This window comes from Blennius ocellaris (genome assembly GCF_963422515.1).
Source record: "Blennius ocellaris genome assembly, chromosome: 19".
Classification (NCBI taxonomy): domain Eukaryota; kingdom Metazoa; phylum Chordata; class Actinopteri; order Blenniiformes; family Blenniidae; genus Blennius; species Blennius ocellaris.
In genome coordinates this window covers 16,353,301-16,365,358 of record NC_137668.1, presented here as the reverse complement: position 1 = coordinate 16,365,358, position 12,058 = coordinate 16,353,301, and positions in this window count along the sequence as shown.

Genomic DNA, 12,058 nt, shown 5'->3' with positions numbered 1-12,058 from the left:
CTTGTATACACACACACACGAGTCATATTTCGAGTTTAATATTTCTGAAAATGGGTTGCAATATTATATAAACAAATGTTATAATGATCTTTCTGTATTATGACTAGGTAGTTTTATATATGTAAATATATGCAGTAATAATGTCATCTAAGATAAATGACAGTTTCTGTGACTCATGTTGTTCAAACTGGCTTTTTTCTTTGTGCTTTCTATAGTGTTGTATTTCTCTTGTTGTTTCTGTTGTTATTTATGTGGGTGCGGTTTTTCTGACTGTTGTTGCCATTACTGTTGTAGTTATTATTGATGTTGTTGCGGTGACTGTAATTGTGTTGCTCATGCCACTGTTGTTACTACTGTTGTGTTTGTTTCTGTTGATGTTGATATTCTTGTTGTTATTTATGTTACTGTTGTTGCATTCATTGCAGCTGTGGTAGTTATTGTAGAAAGGATCTTGGTCCAGATGAAGAAGGATCTAACACTGACTGTGTTGTGGAACTTATGTGATTATGAAATGTAGACAAAGCAAATGGTATCAACGTAATTCTGTGTTACATTAAAGTTACGGTACAGCAAACGCTGATTAAACGTTCGGCATCTCTTTTCTTTATGCTGGTGATGGGAAGGAGATGTAATGAGGCCTTTTTATATTTTCTATGTGGCTCTGGCTGCAATGTTAATCTAGAACTGTCTTATCCTCAAGCATCTCCAGTTCATTAATTCATAATAGTACATTTGCAAATGTTGATTAAATTCTTTTTCATACCTTTCAAAGAGTAATTTACGATTATATCTCCTTTCTGCTGAAATGAGACTCCTTGAGCACAGTTCACATCTTGAGCACCGGCTTTGATAGCATCTAATAGAGAATTAAAATCATTTATTATGATGTGTATCACCTCCGTATGCCAGTAAGTTGGAGGTTTTTATCTGTGTGTGTACCTGAGCAATTTATGAAATGCGAAGGTAATTTAACTTGCTCAATGAGCACCACATTTCACAGTTCATTTGGCTGTTCATAAAACACTCACCAACAAATCACCTTTAACACTCGCAACGCTTTGTCTCTTATTCAAACACTTCATTGAGCAAGGGCAAATTAAGAAAGGAAGACATTCATATAATATGGAGAGTACAAATGGTAATTTCAGCGTATCGGCTCAATTCTCATCACATCTCTACCAATATTACGTTTCAAGTGACTGTTCAAATTAATAGCATTCAGCCGTACACAAAACCTCAAGTAGTGTCTTCTCTCTTGGGGGAATACACTCATTACACTCAAATTTGCAAGTCACAGTGTAGTTTTTGAAACATTTTCAAACTATGGCTTGAATTGACATTTACTTGACCCGTGAAGTCTCCATGGGAAAACCCTTCACTCCCCGCGACGCTTGTACCACCACTCCTAAGTGTATTTTACTGCAATACTACTGACCCTGAAAAATGTCTGATTTGTGTTGCTGCACACTCCTGTTAGCAGGTTGCGGAGGAAGGTTTGTAATATACTGAAATAATGATTTTAATTGTCTGCAAAAACAAACATGAGCGATATAGTTTTGCTTTTAGGTTATTGGCTCACGTAATTCTGCCCTGCCAGGAAGACTGAATCATGAACAAAGGAGAATTAATTAGAGGCAGGAATGAACATGCATCTGGCAAATGTCCGTGCTTCATTTGGTGTTGTGTATTTTAGGAACTGGACTTCTTCTTCTTTTGATCTCTCTTTTAACTCTGTTCCTATGCAAGTCCTTGATAGACTTTTGCTAAACTTGGGTGGACAGGAGACAGTGCGGAGGCTCTTTTGATGCCATGAGCCTTGCAGATTGTAGTTAAGTCAGGAATCTGCACACCACACTGCCAACATTTGATGAGAAGTCAATTCGAAGCAACCAGCTTACTGTCGGCGCAGGATTGCACTCACCTGGTCTGACACCGGCTCCCTGCGCAAAGCAACATGTTTGGTTGTGGATCAGATCTCCTCAGCATGCAGGGAGAGCTGCAGCAATGCCTCTGTGTGAGTGTGTATGTGTGCATGTGTGTCTGGCATGTTTATTCATGGAGTTCTATCTGTGTTTGCTTGCCCTGTGTATGTGTGTGTCACTTTAGATATACGTCAACCAGCAGTCATGCGAGAGGACAGCGGGTTAGGAACCCCCCCCCCCGCTTGTTCAGTTGGATCTTACTCCCAGATCTGTCAAACTGCCTGTTGACATGTCCTCCATGAGGCATGCCACCCACGGTAAAGTAGAGACACGATTCTAGCTTTTTCTCATCCTTTCGCCCAAGATTGGCTCTTAACCAGGCAGTGACCTCCACCCTCAATGGTTAAGATAGCCTCGCATTAGTCTTAGAGGTGGGATAAAGGTAATCCCATCAAAAGACTTCAGTTGGTTGCCCTTTATGTAAAGTGTTTCCCCAAAAGAAACAGTCCAGTTTTTGCAGTTTTGCTGTTTTTTTTTTTTTTTTTCTCACTCTGTGCAATTATATAGCTGTCAAAAGTTATATTATTACACAATTATCCACAAAGCACAATTTATTGTTGGGCCTCAGTGGCACATTTTTAAGACAATATTTAATAGTTACTTAGCTCATTTTGTCTGGAAGTTTTCTAAATTGTACAGCACAGGACTATCAGTTAGTATTTAGACTATATTAGCTGAAAGCATATTAGCACATTAGCTGTGCGCACTTAAGGTCAGCTCTGTTTCCTGACGTGTAATTAACTGGATAGTCGGTTGCTTGAATCACCTGACACTAAACGCCTCTGGCAGTGGTTTGATGCTAATGTTGCCTGACAGTGGCGAGTGTCTATACTGTGCATACTGTACAATCAAAGTGCATGCACATAACCTCGTTTTTTTTTTGTTCAACAGTGAATAGGAGTGTGTGTGTGTGTGTGTGTGTGTGTGTGTGTGTGTGTGTGTGTGTGTGTGTGTGTGTGTGTGTGTGTGTGTGTGTGTGTGTGTGTGTGTGTGTGTGTGTGTGTGTGTGTGTGTGTGTGTGTGTGTGTGTGTGTGTGTGTGTGTGTGTGTGTGTGTGTGTGTGTGTCTTCATATACTGACGCCACACGCATGCTGTGCTACACATACGGGACAATGCATGGCATTTTGATCTGGTCGAGAAAGCAATTAAAAAAGAAAAGCATGGGAGAGACAACCAGACTATGGCTGACTATAAACGGTTTGTTGTGTAAAGTTAAATTGCCCATGCTCCGTTTGTTTATGCTACTCACAAGCAACTGCATGAGTGGAAATAGCACATATAATGAAGCAGCACACTCATTACACACTACATGTGTGTGAACTCTGCAGAAATGCCACGAGGACGAAACGCTCACAAGACTCACACTGACATTAGCAGCATTAGCAACTTTTTCACATGTGGGTCATGGCCGTGGCTGATGGATGAGGCTACAAAGTGTTATGCAGCACACATACAAAGAGATGCATGCGCACGCATACAGCCTGCCTCTCTAGGGTTTGAGTTTGTTATCACCGTCGCAGCGCTACGCCACTTCCACACGGTGCAGAATTAGCCGCCCCAGATTTCATAGCTCTTAAGAGTGAACATAAACACAAACATTATTTTTCTGGGCGAGCTCAGATGGAAATGTGCAGAGGCACATCCTTTTCACTCGGTGCAGTGTTAGTTAGTGTTGGCAGGCTCAGAATGAAATTTTGAAAAGCTTTGATGCCCCACTTTGAGAGTAGTTGTGATATAATACAGATCACCTTTAAAGATGGATACACTTCATATGAAAAGGTGATTAAATATTTTTTTAAGTGAACTTCTAAACAATAACAATCATTTTATTTGCATTGATTATATTTCAGGGAGTTGGATAAAAATAAAAAGCAAACTCATGTTTAAAAATGAAACATGCAGTCTCGATGAAAAAGTGGTGACTTTTTACATTTATCAGTGTTCTTCTCAGCTTCCACATTTTTTTTTAGGATTCTGAATAGTCCATTACTCCCTCCCTCACCATTTAGTATTTCTACCCTCTAAAAAATAGATGACAGGACATGGTCCTGTTCATTTTTCACAATTTTCCTGCATGCCCTGTGGATACATGAAGATATAAAGCATAAGAAATGACGACTTCTGTTGCTGTCCACACGTACAATCCCGAAGCGGTTGGTACATATGAGTTCTCATTAGCTGGGTGAAAACACATTGTTTTCCACCAGAAAATCCATTTGTTTCCATGGTGATGTTGTCCTCCCTTGTCCAATTTCCTTGGCTGCTTTTTATGGATGGCTTTATTGAACTTTATTAAAAAAGAAAAAAAAAAGGGTGAGAGAAGATAGGGAATAATAATTTGTAACACTCTGCTTGTGGAAGTAAATTATTTGGAAAAAGACTTAAAGTGACCTTTTTATTTATTTAGTATTATTATCCTCTAAAATGGCTTCTCACAGTCATAATCGGTCATCCCTTGTTCATGTATCTTTCTTATTGCTTTTTATTCAGTTTGCCTTTGTCGCTAATTGAAGACAGTAAAATTTATATTGTGTTGATTTCTATAAAAAAAAAAACAGCTACACACTAATCACTATTTTTACTAGTTTACAATAATGAATCCAAACAAAGATTAAATAGCCTGCCTCGTGTTACAGAAAATACTTTTGTAGTCTTGATGGATGGCTTTGCGTCAGGTTGAGCACAGGTTGATATTTTGCTGTGTTTGCGAGAGAATAACGGCCCCGTTTTCTGCATAATGGACCTGTGCACCATGAATGAGCAGAGAGCACGTTGAATATTTTATTTCATCCCATCTTTAGTGAAATCTGCCATGTCAAACTCCGTGATTGATAACATTACAAATAGTGACTGACAAGGTAAATATCGCTTTAGTGTCAAACTCATAAAAAGCCTAATTGCTCTTAGAGCTTGCTGCTTCGAATTGTATCATATCTATGTGCCTTTTAAAATGAGAACAGATAAGAGTTTCCATCTTTGTCTTTGATTCCCACAGTATAAACATGATAGATTCAACCTTAAGCCATACAATAGCAATCTTAGTGGAGTCGTGGCCTTTTGTTATGGAGTTAAAGCCACATGTCAGAGCCACTCAGTGAAGTCTTTTTCATTGAAATATCAAGGGCGCGTTCATTTTTAGTAGAAAAGAAAGTGACTGCATTTCAGAGCAATCACATATGCAGGGTAACAATCAGAGCTGCAGTTAATCACATTGTTATTCAATTACGAATCCAAAAGTCATGCATTTTTATTGGAAATGTGCAGCAACATAAGTGAAAAGGTAATATAATCTGTTATACCAATAACAATTACAACAGCTTTTAAACAGTGGTGTTGTACACAGTGACTTAATACATTTCTAAGAAAGCTCAACATAAAAATTCAAATTTTGAGGAATAAAACCAAAGTTGTTTTCCGCTGCCAATATGTTGATGTTTTATTTTATTTGTTGTAGCCTGAGAATTCAGCAACTGTGATTATAAGACTGGATTGGTTTGAATTTAATAACATTTCTTTTCCCCCTGGAAACAGGTCCTCAGTTTCAATTTCTTTTTTGCAGAGGTTCGACACAATACTTGATTTTTGGTTGTGGTCATCTTTCTGTGGACAGCAGTGCTCTGCACATCGAAATGATGTATTATTGATGAGACGGGTCAGTATTTCAGAAAAATGAGGAACATGCGAGATTGGACACTTGACTTAGGTGGGCTGAATGAAGCTGGTGAGTCAACCACAGCTTATAAAGCTGCTCAAAGGCTTTACTTCAACTTAGGCCCACCACAAATACTCTTATTAGTTGAGAAGTGTCATGAAAATATCCAAGCCAGACCTGGTTACTGTCCCACTGTTCCCCTGGCCCATGATTTGTCTCTGTATGCTTCTGTGGAGTCAATAAGCATTGGGTGTTCAAGAAGAAGACGAGCAGAATGATGCAGTGGTTCAAAACTCCAGCTTCAAAGCAGCTGGTATCTTTTCAGTCTAAACACATGCATTTGAGGTTGATATGTTACTCTGACGTGTGTGAGATGGTGTCTGTCTCAGGGTTCCCTGAAGCTTTCACAAAATGATACATAAAAAAACATCGTATTATATTTTATAGGGTCATTTTTAAAAGGACTCTTATGTCTTGGCTAAAAAGGCCATTGGGAAAAAAGGCACAACAACTAAAATGGGGGAAAAAGCTAAAACCACAAAAACACAAATTAACCGAATGCAAAAATGGTTTAAATATATCTGAACATTTCCACCAGAAATGTGGACATTTAAAATACTTTTTTTTTTTTTAAAAAAAGCTCAACAATGGTGGGAAAAGTGGACAATATTGATTAAATGTTGCGAAAAGGGTTTGAACAGCTAGAATTTTCAAAATTATCTCAAAAATGCATATAAGGAAAGATGAAACCAATAAAAAAGAATTTACAAAAACAGCTCAAAATGAAATGCTTGTCATTCTTAATTGTAATTGAAACTTCATAAATACAAAGTAAGATGCGGTTTTGGTATGCGCATCATAGCTATGAAACCTTATAAGCTGCATTAGCTGCATTTTTTGCGGCTCCAGTTAAACTTGATTGGGTAGAAAGTCACAAAAATGGCACTTTTGGTCATAAAGTTTGCAGACTTCTGTTCTGTCCGTGTGTGTTTGTCCTGTGATAAGGATTGGTGATGAGAGTGCTAACCTCTACCTCACTGCGCTGCCAGTTCTGACGACTACTACTTCATAATGAAAGCCTCTCAATCATGGGAGCTGTCACTCGAAGGATTAGTGATATTTCAGGAAACAAAACAATTCTCAAACACCATCGTGCAATTTGTTAGATGACAGTAAAGACTGAGGGGGAAAAAAAAGAAAAAAGGTTGAGTTAAAAATAAATAAGCATCCCAGAAATGACACACACACAAAAAGAATTACATGGAAATGCACTTTCCAAATCTTCACTCGATAACTCCACATCAAAATGACCTTTGAATCACATGCTCGGCTGACTGCTGCTGCATTTTTGTACAAAAGGCTGTGTTGTCAAAGTTCTGCGAACAAGCTGCGGGAGACAGACAACGCCACGTTTTCCTCCAGACTTAAAGCCTTTGTTAATTTGTTTACCTTGATCAAACAGACCTCATCACTGGAGGAATTTGTTTCAGGAATGTGTTTGGCAGGCCCTTGGCTATAACTCAACGTGGCCGCTCCATTTGTCTGCGAGAAACCCTGACAGTCAGCCTAATTAGTTTGGTTGTGACAAAGGAGCCGTCTTGTGGAACCCAGGAACATCAATCCGTCCACGGAGGCATGCGGTTTCATAATGCAGCGAAATACAGTGAGCAGAGACATGCTTACTAGGTGTCAAGTGAAACTGCTTCAATGTCGAGGTAAAACATACATTTGGTCCTAAAAAAAAAACAAAAAAAGCTTTCCACATGGTGCTGTGCTTGTGTGTCAGGTTTATTTTGCATGTTTAGGATGTCAGACTCTTTTATTCGAGCATACAAATGACAGTGGGACCTTTCATTTATTGATATTGTGATGCTATATGGTCTTATCTTCCCGGGTGTAATTTTAAACATCTTTATATAAACCTGTCAGTGTGAGAAAGGGAATATACACTCCCTCCTCTCCATGGATTGAAACGGCACGCTTGGAGCATTTTATTTCCATCAATTTCCCATTTTTATATGGTTTTTATCATGTCCAGTATTGCTTTTGTAGACATTCATATATTTTATGAAACGCATCAAATAAACCAGGAGCAATCATTTGCCGTTTTTCTTGAAAATGTTTCCTCTCTGCAACTGGTGAGGACAGTCGAGGCAGAGCGTCATCTATCATTTAAGAGTAATTTCCACAGCAAGACATTAAAGTTAGTGGTTCCCAGCCTCTCCTGACATCCCTAAAAGCCACTTCAACATAATCTGGAAACACACACACTCCAAAAATTACCATTTTCTTCAACGGCTTTTTGGCCCCTGGCTGTCTTGAAGACGCTTGATGACATCATTTCTGTGGGGGATTTTTTTAATTTTTTTTAATGTGCTGTCTGCAAATTCATAATGAGAATATCCTCTCTGTTACTGTTGTCACTTTACAACTCGCCGCAGCTCTCCAGTGTTTCACATACATTTCTAAGTATGTGAAGACTCACTGAGTTTTGTCGAAGCTGCTGTGAGTTTGTCCCTGAAGACGCTTCACTGCATATTTGAATAGACTAAGTATATTTATTTGTGTCTGCACAGAGGCAGAGAATTTGCTCCTTTGTTTATATTGCTCCGTGTTAAAGGGAGCATTTCATTTTCTGTTCGATTAATTCATCCATTCAGAAAGGCGCTATGCCAATTATCTCGTTTATTCCAGTCAGCGCTGCCTAATTGTCTATCTGTGCTTTATTTTAAAGGGTCAATTCACTCAAAATCCGAAAGTGTTCGTCGAAAAAAAAAAAGTTTGAGGAATTGCCACCACAGGACATTTATTTAGCTCGAACAAAGCTCCTCTCTTAAAATCCGTTCAATTGTTGTGATAAAATGGGAAATGGTTCCCATTTAGCAACATTTGTAATGAGCTCTCTTAATGTCATATTTATATGCATTACATCACACCACATCCACTGCACTTGGGTTAGTTTATGTCCCAGAGGCAGATCTAGAAAGGCACACATGCACACGTAGTATAATGAGATTGCCAATGAAATTCAGTTGCATTTTTTTTTTTTTTTTACACAAGAAATTATAATTCTTTCTAAAAAACTAAACATGCACAAGTGCCCAGTTATTCTTTGCCTGTATTTGAGAACAGGCACAGTGCGGCAAACTGTCACAAAGGCTCAGGCCTGCCGCTGTTCTCCTTCTGTCTCACACGTAGAAGCCCAGGAGAAACGCAATATATTTCTGTGCATCGTATCTTCCTCTGTTATATTGAGTCGGTGTGGTCACATCATGCAGTACCTCGAGACTGCAAATATTTGCGGGATCGAAAACAAAACTTCACTTGACCTGAAGACTGGAGGTAAAAGTGCTGGTTTTTCTGTGTGTGTGTTTCTGTGTCTCTCTTCTTGTGTTTGATAGAATCAAAGGATTTCTATCTCTTTGTCTCCCTCTCTCTCTCTCTCCCTCTCTCGCTCTCTTTCTCTCTCTCACACACACACCAATACAATGCAGCCATTTGATCCCCCATGGAGAGGAGATTGGTTATCGGTTACATTTCCAACCTTTGGATACAGCATTGGCTCTATGAGAAATGAAGACCTTCTGTAGCCTTGTGGCGTCTGAGGGCCCCGAAGAGCATTTGTAAGCCTTGAGCTTCACCCTGCAACCAGTGTTTGATGTTGATTGAGGAAGATAGACTAACACCAATCCATACTGCAGCCTTTTTATTTTGTCAGCAAGAGAAGCTGCAGCCATCTTCTCACAGTGGGGCATTGATTTCACCACATCCTAGAGAAATGCCAGGCAGTAAGTAAATGTTGCTTTGCGTTTTCATACTACCTTTGTTTATCTGCATAAGTAAGTCTTAATCCACAGGGTGGTGGTAAAGAAAACTAAAGTACGTTTGACTTCTGTGATCCGTTCCAAGTTTGCTCAGTGTGTGATGATAAAGAGAAAATCTATTTCCTATTTATCTCACCTGAGTCCAAACAAACATGAAATTCAAATAGTCTCCATCCTGCTGTGCTGATGCAGCACAGGTGCTAATGGGCATTAACATTCATGGCCTGTTTTCTCTTATCACCTGCATTTTGTTTGCACACCTTGCTATTCGGCATAGTTTAACTTTAAATGTAATGAAGTCTCAGCTGAAGAAGCAGGCTGCTTGGGTTTTTTCTGTTTTAGTTTTGTTCTTTTAAAGCTTGGGTTTTTTTGGGGTTTTTTTACACTGTCAATGGTGTTTGCAAAAACAGGACTTTACCAACAATCCCTAAAAAGGCAACTCTAAAACAAACATCTGTAAGAATGCACTTTGGGGTGTGAATAAAATACATGATCTACAGAGAGGTTATAGAACAAGTCGGCAAAAATATTAAAAGTCAGTGAATGACACAGGGAAGTATAATCAGTTCAAGGGAAAACTGCTACAAAATATCATCTGAACTGCAATAAGTGCAGTGCAGGAGATTTAGTGCAACAAACAGCTAATTAGCCAAATGCACATCAGGATCGCTGAAAGCCCACCTGAGTCATGCTTTAGTTTTGTGATCTTAATATTTTATTGCCACTTCAGAGGGACCTGTCCAGTTGCCTTTTTTTGGGCTTTGCTTGAGTAGACAGGTAGAGACACAACTGGGGCAGTCTCCTGGAATGGACGCACAAACACAACACAAACGGCTGTCTATGAGTTGCCTGTCCTTATGGGAATCCTCAGATCCCAAATCTTCATACAATGCATTTTACAAGCTCACAGCATCAGAATTCAGCATGGATATGCAGTCTGTCAGGTACTCTGTGCATTTTCATGTCAGAGTTTATTTGTGTGTGTATGTGTGTTTGTGTTGCTAGCAGGCAGATAGCCAGCATGACCCAACCTCAGCTTTTCAGCTTTAGTGCAGCGCTGCAGACAGCTGTGCCACAAACACGCTGCTGTGGATCACCGCGAGGGCCTTTTATTTAGGTCACATTCTGTGCTTCAGCGGCCAACAGAAGGAATCTCTGTCAACAGCAATGAATACCTTTATTTGGACACAGCCCACTTTTTAAGTGCTCTGCAAGAAGCGGACACTGCGCGAGTCGTTATGGTATGCAGTGTGCTGTATGCATGTTCACTTTTGTGAGTGTGTCGCAGATGGGGGGGGGGGGGGCGGCCTTCACTCTACATTTTCCATTTTCACTCACATAGTAATACGAGTAATATATTAGCTTAATACTCTCTGAGAGTGATTTAATCCGCCTGGTTTAATGCAGACAAGGTAATTGCTTGAATAATTTCCCCCCGTTTCAATTAATTCAGCATCCCCATTTACAGGAGGAGATAATAAATAAATCTGACTCGCCCTATGTCCATGCATACAAACACATCTTGCATGTGGCCATCTAGTTATTTAAACACCTGACTTGATATTTTACTGTGCTGCTCTGTCTCCCTCATTTTCTCTCATTATGTTCGTTTCCTTGACGCTCCTCCTCACAGCCTTTTTAAAAAAAAAAACTTTTTTCCCCTTTTTTTATTCACCACAGTGGCCTTTTCTATTGTAATATAAATCGCAGTAATGAATTGCCTGCTGAGGCTTGGCCACACTGCTGTCGCGGTGCTACACTGGGCTGCGTGGGCTCTTATTATTGTCTCGTTAGCTTCACCTCCAGTCCATTTGAAACGGTGTGGGTTCAGCAACTAGTCAGCCACAGCCCCAGATGGGTAAGGAAGGCAGTTTAAGGGCACTGATGGATGCCATTGTTTTCATGTCACCGTGCAAGGGAAAGGTCGTTTATTGCAAATGCTTCAACCAGCCCAGAAGCTGTCAGATGGGTTTTACTAGCCAATTACTTTGCCCCCAGAAGAACTAAAGGTAAAGAGATGGCATGCTAGATCAGGCTGCATTCATTTCTTGTGTTTGTGCAAGTTATGAATGTGCTCGCATCCATTGAAAGCAGGTGTGCTTTGAAGCAAAAATTAATGTACTTTTTGAGTACCACCTGATGAGTTTGTCGATGGCACCGCATTGAATTCTGAAGCCGTTCTGAATGAGTAGTATAGCTGTCTAATTGATTAAGAGACTGCACAGGATGTGTATGTCCATGTTTTTGTTTTTATTTTTTTGTTCGTTACACTGGTTCATATTGTACTACCCTTGAACAAATATAGCTCAATCTTAAGCTGGAAATAGATCTGAACTTCATCGCACTTTGTTAAGCTTGTCACTTCTTCACTGAAATCAACTAGTGCAAGCGGAGAAATTTAACAAGCAGCTTGAGGATAGATCTGGGTGTCAAGAACAACAAGCCAAGTGGCAGCTATATTTAGAGAGCATCCTTCTGAAGTCTTGAAGGACAAAAATAAGACAATAGGTCCAAGTCCTGTCATCATCAGCAAGTTCATCGTCTTTGAAAGAGTGCCACAAAGCATCTCCCTCAAATTAAACCAGATGAAGACACAACA